General features: G+C 31.4%; 1 long non-coding RNA gene across 1 annotated transcript; it reads left to right on the top strand.

Annotated features, from left to right (window-relative positions):
* The first annotated feature begins 9,494 nt into the window (after positions 1-9,494).
* On the top strand, positions 9,495-9,829 carry LOC108730910 (uncharacterized). Its single transcript, XR_001936989.1, has 3 exons — positions 9,495-9,555; positions 9,685-9,744; positions 9,811-9,829. It is a non-coding gene; the product is annotated as an uncharacterized lncRNA (long non-coding RNA).
* Positions 9,830-10,680: the final 851 nt, after the last annotated feature.

Below are 10,680 nucleotides of genomic sequence, written 5' to 3'. Positions count from 1 at the left end.
CCGCTGCATTGGTTTTAGAAAATTATTCATTTATTATTTCAAATATATTTAATTATATATAATACATAATGTGTATAATATATAATATTTTTAATTATAATGAATCTAAAAAAACAATTATTTAAAATCATAATATAAGAAAACGGTTCAAATGATAATAAATTAATAATTAAAGCAAGGGTTTACGCTCCATAAGCATTTCTCTCTCTCTCTCTCTCTCTCTCTTTCTCTAATAAAACAGTTACTTAAAAACGAATGTTTCGATCTATACATGTCATTATCAATGTTACAGAACTAAGTAGATTGTTACACAATTGATATCGCAAACAAATGGAATAGAATTCAAGCTTAATTTTCATATTTATTCTGTCATTAATAATTTGATTTCTTACAAATCTCATCCATCGGTGTCACCGGTTTTTTATTGTGATGAACTATTATGCTTGTGAACTATGAATTATAATGCCATCAGGTCATGACCATCTCCTTACGTTTTTATAATTATGTATGTGTTGCGTCAAATCGCCAATCTTTCGTAACGAATATATAACAACTCAATACTTGGTCAGAGCACCATGATCCTTAGCGTGAAACCTACCATCATGGAACCTATTATTTTTTGAAATAATTTGCCTTTACAGTATATTAATGATAAACTGCTTCACGTGGTATTCAAGGGGCCATTAATGTTTAAAGGACAAACATGAAAACTGACTTTGGCTTTGAATTTCCATCTGTTTGCGATATCAACTGTGTAATCTAGAATCTGTAACATTGATAATGACTTCGTGTATAGGTTGAAACATTTGTTTTTAAGCAACTGTTTAATTAGAGAGAGAAAGAGAGAGAGAGAGGGAGGGAGGGGGGAGAGAGAGTAATGCTTACAGCTCGTAGTTAGCCCCTTGTTTTAATTACATAATTATTTTTTTTAAATTTAGGAATTTATGAAATAAAGTACTCCTTGCTAGGTAGTCTTTTAAGTCTGAAAAAATTAAATATTTTGTCATAAGTTCTTATATTTTTATTGTTTCCTTAGCATAATTTCTACAGTGCAGTGGACAAAATATTGTAATTGACATAAGAGAGTTATTAAAAGATTTCATTCATGTTACTGAAATGATTAAATTGAGGAAGTACAATGCTTCGACATAAGCTGTAAATAGGCTGTATTTTTTGGCTCGAATGAAAAAAATTGATCGTTGATAGTGAAAATAGAAAGACGTATAAACGTGAAAGATCGGTGAATACGTCGAAGAATTCACTATTTATGTATCCATTTGTAGCAAATGCATATAATATTCATATTCTAAATCGATCGAAGTGAGTAGAGATAACAATTGCAACTGATACAGATTTAAGGAAGGTATAAACCGCACATTGGGTCTTGTGTGTGCATTTTGCATTAGAATATTGTGCCAAATCAGAATTTCTTTTTTTGATATAAATGCAAATCATTTGTCGAGACAAACTTTGATTAGCTAGAATTGGTCGAAAGAGAATATTTTCACTTTGTTATCTCTATTCACTGTGATTGCAATTAATCTTCATCGCACGACCGAAAATTTGCAGGTTCAAGATTGACACCAGTTAACGGCGTAATCTGATTAAAAATTTTTAATAATTTGTCGGTCATGCTCGTGATTTTAGCCTAGACGAAAACAAAAAGAAAATAACGTTGTAATAAGAATCTCATTCGAAATCTCATTTTTCTTTCATGAAACAAGGTGCTGGTTATTTCGCACATTGGATGCATGAATGTCTTTCTGAGCATTTAACTAATATGTTTACGAGATTCGCATGTTTTTTATCTTTTTTTTTTTAAGAATTTATAGAACCTCTATTATATTTTTATTTTTTCATACTTGTGTATTACAGAATTAAATTAATAATGAATATCGCATACTTCCATTTTTACAGTACATTTGTACTTTACTTCTTACCGTTTTAAATACAAGAAAATAATTTGCAACGCTTGACTTTACGAATTTTGTATACATTATTAGCGAAAGGTAACAGTAGTGCATAATAGAGAAAGTTCCAGCGCACTCCAATACATACGTGAAACGTGTTTATATTAAAAAACTGGCACGGTCTTCTTGAAACGTTCGTAATAATATGAAAAAAGGGAGTTATTATCATAAGATTCATATACATACATATTAGATATTTCTTCTCTGAATACATAAACTTGCGTTATAATAGGTTTGTTTTCTATAGCTGAACTATATAGTGTACATTTTTAGAATTTGAAGTGAAATAGATATATGTTTGATATTGGGGGAAAGCGAGAAAGAAAGTTGTAGTATAGTCGGCAGGAATAAAAAACAAACCTAATAATTAAGTTTCATTTTTTATTGGTGTGCGTGTGTGTGTGTATATTTATACATATATATATTATACATATATATATACACATACATACACATACGTATATACGTGTGTGTATGTATTTATGTAATTGGTGCATATTTGAACAGACGAATAATAAATGACGATAATTTGTTATTACTTGAATTAGCGCAAATACAATGCATTTTATTATGACGTTCAATACTCATATCTTCGTCTTTATATCATTTAAAATATTAATTTATAAAGATGTGGTCAAGAGAAACGTATATACATATATATTATAAATTAGAATCGCTCCATTTTAAGCGATAAATGCGCATTCTCAAATATATTTTTCGTACCAAAGAAAGCTCTGTAGATATGAATAAAATCGTTATTGCGCACGTAGAAGACTAGATAGCACTTGACACAATCAATAAATTATTATGTAACAATTAGAAATAAATTTGTAATTATTGGTTGCGTTTGAAAAATGATTTTTTGTCAACGGTAATATAGATCTGATTATTATTTGTTGTCGAATTTACTTTTTGATACAAACAGCTTTTGTACTCGAGTAGCGTGAGAAATAATCTCGTTTAAGAGATAATTGTAAAACTTTTCTTATAAACGTCAAAAAAAGAATATTTAAGCATATTTTATTAAAATATATTTTATTGGATATATTATATTGCGAAATACTTTTTATCATATAATTTATACAAACGAATGAGCGTCTTTGATGCTTTCGTTGCCATAAAACATACAATCATTTATGTTTTGATGATTTCGACAATTTTGATAATTATTAAAATTATTTATTAAAATAAATTTGAACCCTACAGAAAACCGCTTTACTCTTTGTATTTGTATGTCGGCAACGAAAGGATTGAAATTGATGAATGCAAAGTTTGAAAATATTGTTTGTATAGAATAAATTTTGCGGTAAAAAGTAGAAGTATTTTTTGTTATTAGAAATGTTGTTTGAATTCACAATACTTTCAACGTCATATAAATATCCGATATTCTGTGTTGATTTTAAATTATCAGGACGACGGCGCTCATATATACATATATGTGTACATATCTATGTTTTTTTTCGTTCCATTCTTAAACTATACTTGAAAAATTTATCATCGAAGGGGAAGGTCGCTTTCGGAGAGTAAAATTTTCAAACAGATCTCCATCGAGAGTCGGAAAATAAAACGAACGATCGTTGAAAATCTACGCCAGCTGGAAATTATTACTGTCGAGAGCCGCTCTCGGAGGTTAAAACTCTCAAGTGTACCATCTCGGCTTCGATTTTCTGTCTGTCGCGTTTGTTGTATACCGTAACACTGCCAATATAATATTCCTTCACTTCATTGATCTTTTACAATTTGCTTCGTCTTCAACCCCCGAGACGACGGCCGGGTTTTCCCCTGCGTCGATCGATCTCTGTGACTGATAACACGAGCGAAAAACCATCGATATTCCGCAATCTCTTCTTATTCCTCTCTTTCCAACGAAGATAGCACATCATTGTTATTCGCGATCGCGATGAGACTAGTGTTGTTCATCGCCCTTAAGAAGCTCTCTCAGAAAGGCTTAAGTAATATATAAAAATAGAATAGTATAATACATTGCACGTATATTTACTCTTATCATCTTCATTTATCTGACACGTTTAGGGAAAAAGATAAGGGAAAAAAATAGAGATCTTTTATCGTTATAAAAAAAATTATTCCAAATTCAACGCAGAATATATACATGTATATAATACATTGTGTAATATGATTCAAATAATATAAATTAATAATAAATGTGTTGAGAAGGGCTATAAACATAAGAAAACAATATGTAAATAATAGATATAATATAATTAATAAGAACTAAACAAAATTGTAAAAATAAAATACAAACGGCGTTTCGAGCCCTTGAAACGCCGTTTGTATTTTATTTTTACAATTTTGTTTAGTTTTTATTAATTATATTATATCTATTATTTACATACTCTTTTATGGTTTGTAACCCTTCTCAACATTTATTATTAATTCATATATATAATGTTATATATTTTATACACACTATATATATATATATATATGTATAGTATATAATGTCATATATTATATACTATACATATATACTAATATATATACTATATATGTATCGAATAACGAATGATTTTTTTAGTTAGATAAATGAAGGCGTATTATGTAAATTTTAACACATTTCATCAAATAAGTCATTCAAAAGCAAAAAAGAATGAAATAGTTAACTGTATATTAGAAATATTAGAATTAAATCGATAAAAAGCTATTAGAAGAAAATTTGTAATTACATGGACCGGTCAATTAGCACCAGATTGTCCGATCGGTTCAATTGCGTACTAATTAATTCCCGTTAAGACGTTAGGAGCGAATGAACACCTCGAGTGATCCCGTCGCGGTCCATGGAGTCTCTTCAATTTTCTTCTTTCAACTCGAAGAAATAACCGGAGAGATCTCTCCTTTCCCCGAAGGACTCAAAAACATTTGCGAGCTTTCCGAAAGGCGAGATTTCCTCAGATTTTTTAATCGTAACGCTTAGGTCTTACTGGAGGGCGTATAACGATGTAAAATATATCCATTTCTATGGATATTCGAGTCACCGATTTTAGCTGTTAAGGATTCTTAAGCGCCGGTATGTGAAACTCGAACAAGAAGTGGTGATGCTTATCACGAGTACGCCCAATGGTCGATATTGCATCGGAACGCGACGAAAGTTCGAATTTACAGAATAAGAGAGAGAGACTGTTCTCGTATACATATACACCAAACTGGAGATACGTCCCAGCAAACAAGCTGACATTATTTATTATTATTATTTTGACATCAAAATGATGTTAAAGACATTATTTTGAAAACAACATATGTCGTCATTTTGACGTCAAGATGATATTAAAAACGTCATTTTGAAAATGACAACGTCAGCTTGTTTGCTGGAACAAACCGGCGTGTAATAAGAATACTTAATCTAACTGAATAAGTATACACATTATACATAGCTTGCGACGATTTTTCTAGAACACAATCGAAGATATTTATTTTTATTCCAGCGTAAAGTAAAAATCTGCAAGTCGATGGAACGATTTAAATTTCTCGACGCAAGTCTCACAAGGACTTTGAGAAACGAATCGCGGAACACGAAGACGAACGCGTTTATATAACGCGTTATGTATTATACAATGTAAAGTCTGAGACTATTAATTTGCATATGCGATATTATCGTCGTCTTGCTACTTTACGTCGACACCGTCGTTAGAAAGAGCGAGATGTACCAAGTGTCAAAGCGATTTCGAATCATCCTCATAGAAATTTTACCTGTTACGTTTTTCTTCCATCTCCCAAGACCAGTACGGCGTTTCTCACTAAGAAGGATTAAAGTTCCAAGCTTTTGTAACTCCTGTGTGAACACTTGACAGTCTTTCGTGTCGGGCTTAATAAGCCGCTCGAGCTTAATAATGATCATTTTCATTTTACATGTAAGCTCATTACTTGTACATAATGTCATATATAGAGGAACATTACTTTATTTCAAACGATGGGAGAAAAGGCAACGAAAAAAGGTTTTTGAAATATAATATATTGTATCTCTCAAAAACATTAATTCATTTATTTTCAAAAGGCGCGTAGAAAGTTGGAGATAATTTTCAATTTTTTTTAGTTGAGTCATTTTATATTTTAACAATTTTAATTGAATTATTTTTAGGGGAAGGGGGGCATAGCTTCCACTCGTCTCACCACATTTTGCTTATTCAGCTTACTTTTTTTCAACGTAAGGTATTTTTAGTCTCGAGAACTAGACTTTGCTGGCTAAGCTTAGCGTGCCGTGTGTGCTAAACGTTTGGACTATTTTTAGATTTTATACGTGTGGGTTGTACCTCTCTTTTTGCATGAAAAATCTTCCTTAAAAAGAAACTTTAACTTTCACTTTTTCATTTTTTTTTAAATCGGAACATAATGTGCCAAGGAATAGAGAGCTATCAAAATTTCTCAATTAAACAAAACGTATCGCAAACGTAGAAATTCGGATTCGTTTCATACGAATAATTAGCGTACGACGTTTAAGTGATCCGTCAAACGTAATTATAAAAATACCAGTCAACAGCTGATGTCTCTTTGTTAATTGTTACGAATTCAAGGAATTTTAAAACATTAAATCGAACGATTCTATATCGCTGACGAAATCGGAGATTTCGTATCGATATTTTCATGTAACGTATACGTATGAGGTATTTATATTACGTTATGTTTTATATAAAAATATAAATAATATTTATAATTTGCTCTTATTCAATTTATATGAAGTAAAATTTGTCATACCTGATTATATTATCAGACGAAACTTCTTAAAAATACGTATCACAGCAAAAACTATACGTCCCTATTGATTTTGAATTAGTTGAATTATTTCTATGCGTTTATAGAAAAAAAAACTACATAACACGTGTGTGCATCATGCTGTCGATATTTGCGAATCCAGTACGTGTATCAAATTTCTGTATTGGAAGTTAAATCGAGAGAAAACGATTGCGAGAGCGAGAAACATCGCGGATATATTTTTAGATTGTCGCGTATATGCATCGAACAACACAAGAGCTTGAATACAGTTCCGCACATACCTTATCATCCAATCACATATTCAGCTTTATCTAGTCTACAAAAGATGAGCGTGACTGCGTGCGAATGGATGGTTGCAATATCGGCGAGCTTTTCTTTGCGAAATGCGACTTGTGAATTCGCATGTATTTCGAACATGATAGCAGATTAGAAATCTTTTACTCTCTACAAACAACTCCTGTGATAGTAAAGATTTCTTTAAAAGAAAAAATGGATACACGAAGAAACGAATTACTCAATATCAATTTCCAAATTTTGTTCTCCAAGAACGATCTTTGATAGGAAAATTTTTTTGTCACAAGACAAGATTATATCGAAGAGAATTGATTCAATGATTTTACTTATTTTTGATTGACTATTGTCCTTAGCAAACAGTAAAGGAGTGGAAAGTAAAAGATTTTTGCTCTCCGAGAGAGACACGCTTTTTTGCGACAAAGTCCTCGAGTGCACAGTCTAGGCAAAAGAAATTATCTGCTCTTGAATTGCGCAATCAGAAACTGACTGTGTCTTTCAGTTTTTTTTCTACACTTTTGCTATATAATTGCAAAAATAACTTTTCATAATTTGCGATTCACAAATGAGGAATGTAAAAGGAATTTCCTACTCTGGGATTACGGGATTTGTGCAGGATTTGTGAAATTTTTAATAATTTTATGTATTCGTAATAGTAACTTATTTTTGTATGTCATATTTTTTACATACCACAATGTGTATCACATATAATTAAGGAGATCGAACTCCTTAATCAAAGATTAAATTTAATTTATTGCATCATCGAGTTGTTTGCAAATGGTAATGACGTTTGCAAATTGATCGCGTGACAAAGTCACGTGTTGAGAAAAGTCATGTTAGACAGGAGAATTATGAATAACTTGGAGTGTTAAAAGGATTAGCAAGTTTTTCTTCTAGAGAACTTATCTTAAAGAAGAAAAGAATTATTTCGAAGAAAAGAATCGAAAGTGAAGATGAGAGAGAGTGAGAGAAGGAGAGAATGCGCGTGTACGTATACGTGTGTGAAATCGTGAATAGGTGACTTCAAATTATGCCCGTATTTTTGTGCTAGAAGTTAGAATGCGTAGAGAATTATTACGAACGTCGTGCGAGCGTGAGCAGACGAATGGTACATATTGTATTATATCAAATAAAACAGATATTGTTTAAATAAAATTGATATACATAAACTCAATCGTGCGTACGTACTTATTTATTTCCTATCGTCTGGAACCGTCTTAAGACAATGATTCCCAGTAATCGAGAATGGATCGAAATTTTTATACGTATCTTAAAAGTTCATTGAATCCATTGAATAAACAAAATTTTTTTTATTCAACTGGATTCAATTGGATTGAGAAACATTTCCTATTCAGAATTTTGAATTGAGCGATATTCACGATGCACAGAAAAAACTGATATTATTTTTAGATTGAAAGGCATAGAAATAGTGCTTTATGCAATTCCTATAGACGAATAAAAATGCATTAGGAAAAAAATTGAAAAGGATTTATCTTAACGTTCGTGTATTTCTGAAAATCTGAATCCATTTCAATTCATTTTCGTTTATTGGATTTATAATTTCGGGCATTGATTTGAAATATGATCAATCCCTATTAAAAAAAAAGGCAATAGATGTTAACGTTAATACATTCGAAGAATTTATTCTGATTTGAGCATGAATGAAACACAATCAATACTAGAAATTAAAATGCCTATACTGGTCGAAGCGAGATCTTTTAATGCTTAAATAATTCAATATGATTCTTATTGTTGAGCATAAGTATTTAAACGATTTCTTTTTTGGTATCGTTGGTGATGGCTAAAAACTAGCCGAAACCTCCGATCGATTGTATTTTCCTTAGAAAACACAATATAAAAGTGAATGCACATAGAAGTAGAAGTAAGCAGCAAGCAGTAAGCAGTAAGACGTACGAAGTAGGCAATTAACATTGCCAGTATATTTATACATATGAAAGATAGCGATCTTACGTCTTATTGCTTACTGCTTACTTCTACTTCTATGTGTGTTTACCTTAAATCTAAGAAATAATTGAATAATTCCGATAAAATCTATTCTGAATAATTCTGTAATACATATCCCGATCTAATTGCAAGAAATTTCAATACATCGCGGGCTTTCAACTTCCCATCGATTCAAGCGTTCATGAGCTATCTTCAGATCATCAAATAACGGGGAAGTACGCGTCACGAGCTCAGGTAACGGCATAGACATAAGCTACGTTTACACCGTGCGCTTAGTCCGCGACCTATACGATAGATGTCTTTGTTTAACCTACAGGATAAACAAGGACGTCTACTGTATAGGACGCGGCCTAAATGCATGGTGTAAACGTAGGCATAGTATCTCTAGACTGAACATTCGAGGAGTGGGGGCAGACCCTGCGTAGAAAAGGACATACTGATTTTGGTTTCTGCGTTCTCTCTCGTTTCGCGCATGCGTCTACTAGAGAGAGGGAATCAAAAGAGGTGATGGGAGAAAATAACAATACCGGAATCGTTGTGATTCTCGCCGGCGAGATCATTTACAATTTAGAAGAAGACGAAGTACGACGCATGCCGTGGCCCGGTTAGATCTTAGACTTAAAAAGATACATATTCTTTGTTAAATATAAGTTTTTTTAAATCGAAATGTTAATTATCTCTAATTATTATATACACAGATGTGACTAAAATTATAACTTAATATTTTGCGTAGAATGGTTAACTGCTGCCTATGCAAAGAAGAGGCATGTTATTTATTCCGGTAACTTTACAGGTAAGATTATGAATGTAGAAGTATGGTTTTATTTTATACACTTTATTATATATAAATATATTTCAGTTTGCTGTAGGATACTATCAGAATACTATCAATGCGTTGCAGGATACTATCTGCCTATACATGGCGAAATTCTTAGATCGGTGTCTAATATTTTTTTATATAGAATGTATGTAAAATATTTCTTCAAATTTTATTTAATTTGTGAACTTTGCTTTTAGGATACAGTATCTCTTTAAACCAAAACCGGGTGAGGCCCATTCCAATCACAATTTCTACAAATCTCTATCAAAAAATTATCAAAGACATCGAAAGCATAGAGAACAACTGGAGAATAGGTCGATTACATTATCAATTACATTATCAATCCAGTTAATGTTTATCGAAATAAATATGTTTATTTGATACATTTTACAAAATTATTAATATACTACTTACTGAGTGTAGTAAATGCTGAGTCTAGTAAATAATAGTCAAAAAAACTTTAAGATCTTTTAACATGTATGCGATGTCAGTTTTACTGATTTTGAAAAAGTGTTAATTTGTTGTTCCTCATTCTCACTCTTGGAGTGAAATTTACTTATGTTGTAGTTTCATGTTTAAAACGTACGTTGAAAAAGGTTTTCAAAATTAATCTTATTAATTGACTTCGGGGTGATCAAATTCCTGACGAAAAATATGATTATCAGTATGAAATATGTATGAAGGAAGGCAGCTTCAGATTGACGTACTAAAACATGTAATATATTTTTAGTTTTAAATAATATATGTTGATTAGATCTTAATGTTTTTTCTGCTGCCTTACACACTACAATAACATTATGTGATGGTTGACATAAACCACCTCTCCTCATTCTCACTCTTGGAGTGAAATTTACATATATTGTAGTTTCATGTTTAAGACGTACGTTGAAAAAGGTTTCCAAAATTAAT

This window comes from Mycetomoellerius zeteki, unplaced genomic scaffold (genome assembly GCF_001594055.1).
Source record: "Mycetomoellerius zeteki isolate Tzet28-1 unplaced genomic scaffold, Tzet1.0 scaffold98, whole genome shotgun sequence".
In the NCBI taxonomy this organism is placed as follows: Eukaryota; Metazoa; Arthropoda; class Insecta; order Hymenoptera; family Formicidae; genus Mycetomoellerius; species Mycetomoellerius zeteki.
This window is presented reverse-complemented; position numbering and strand designations above follow the sequence as displayed.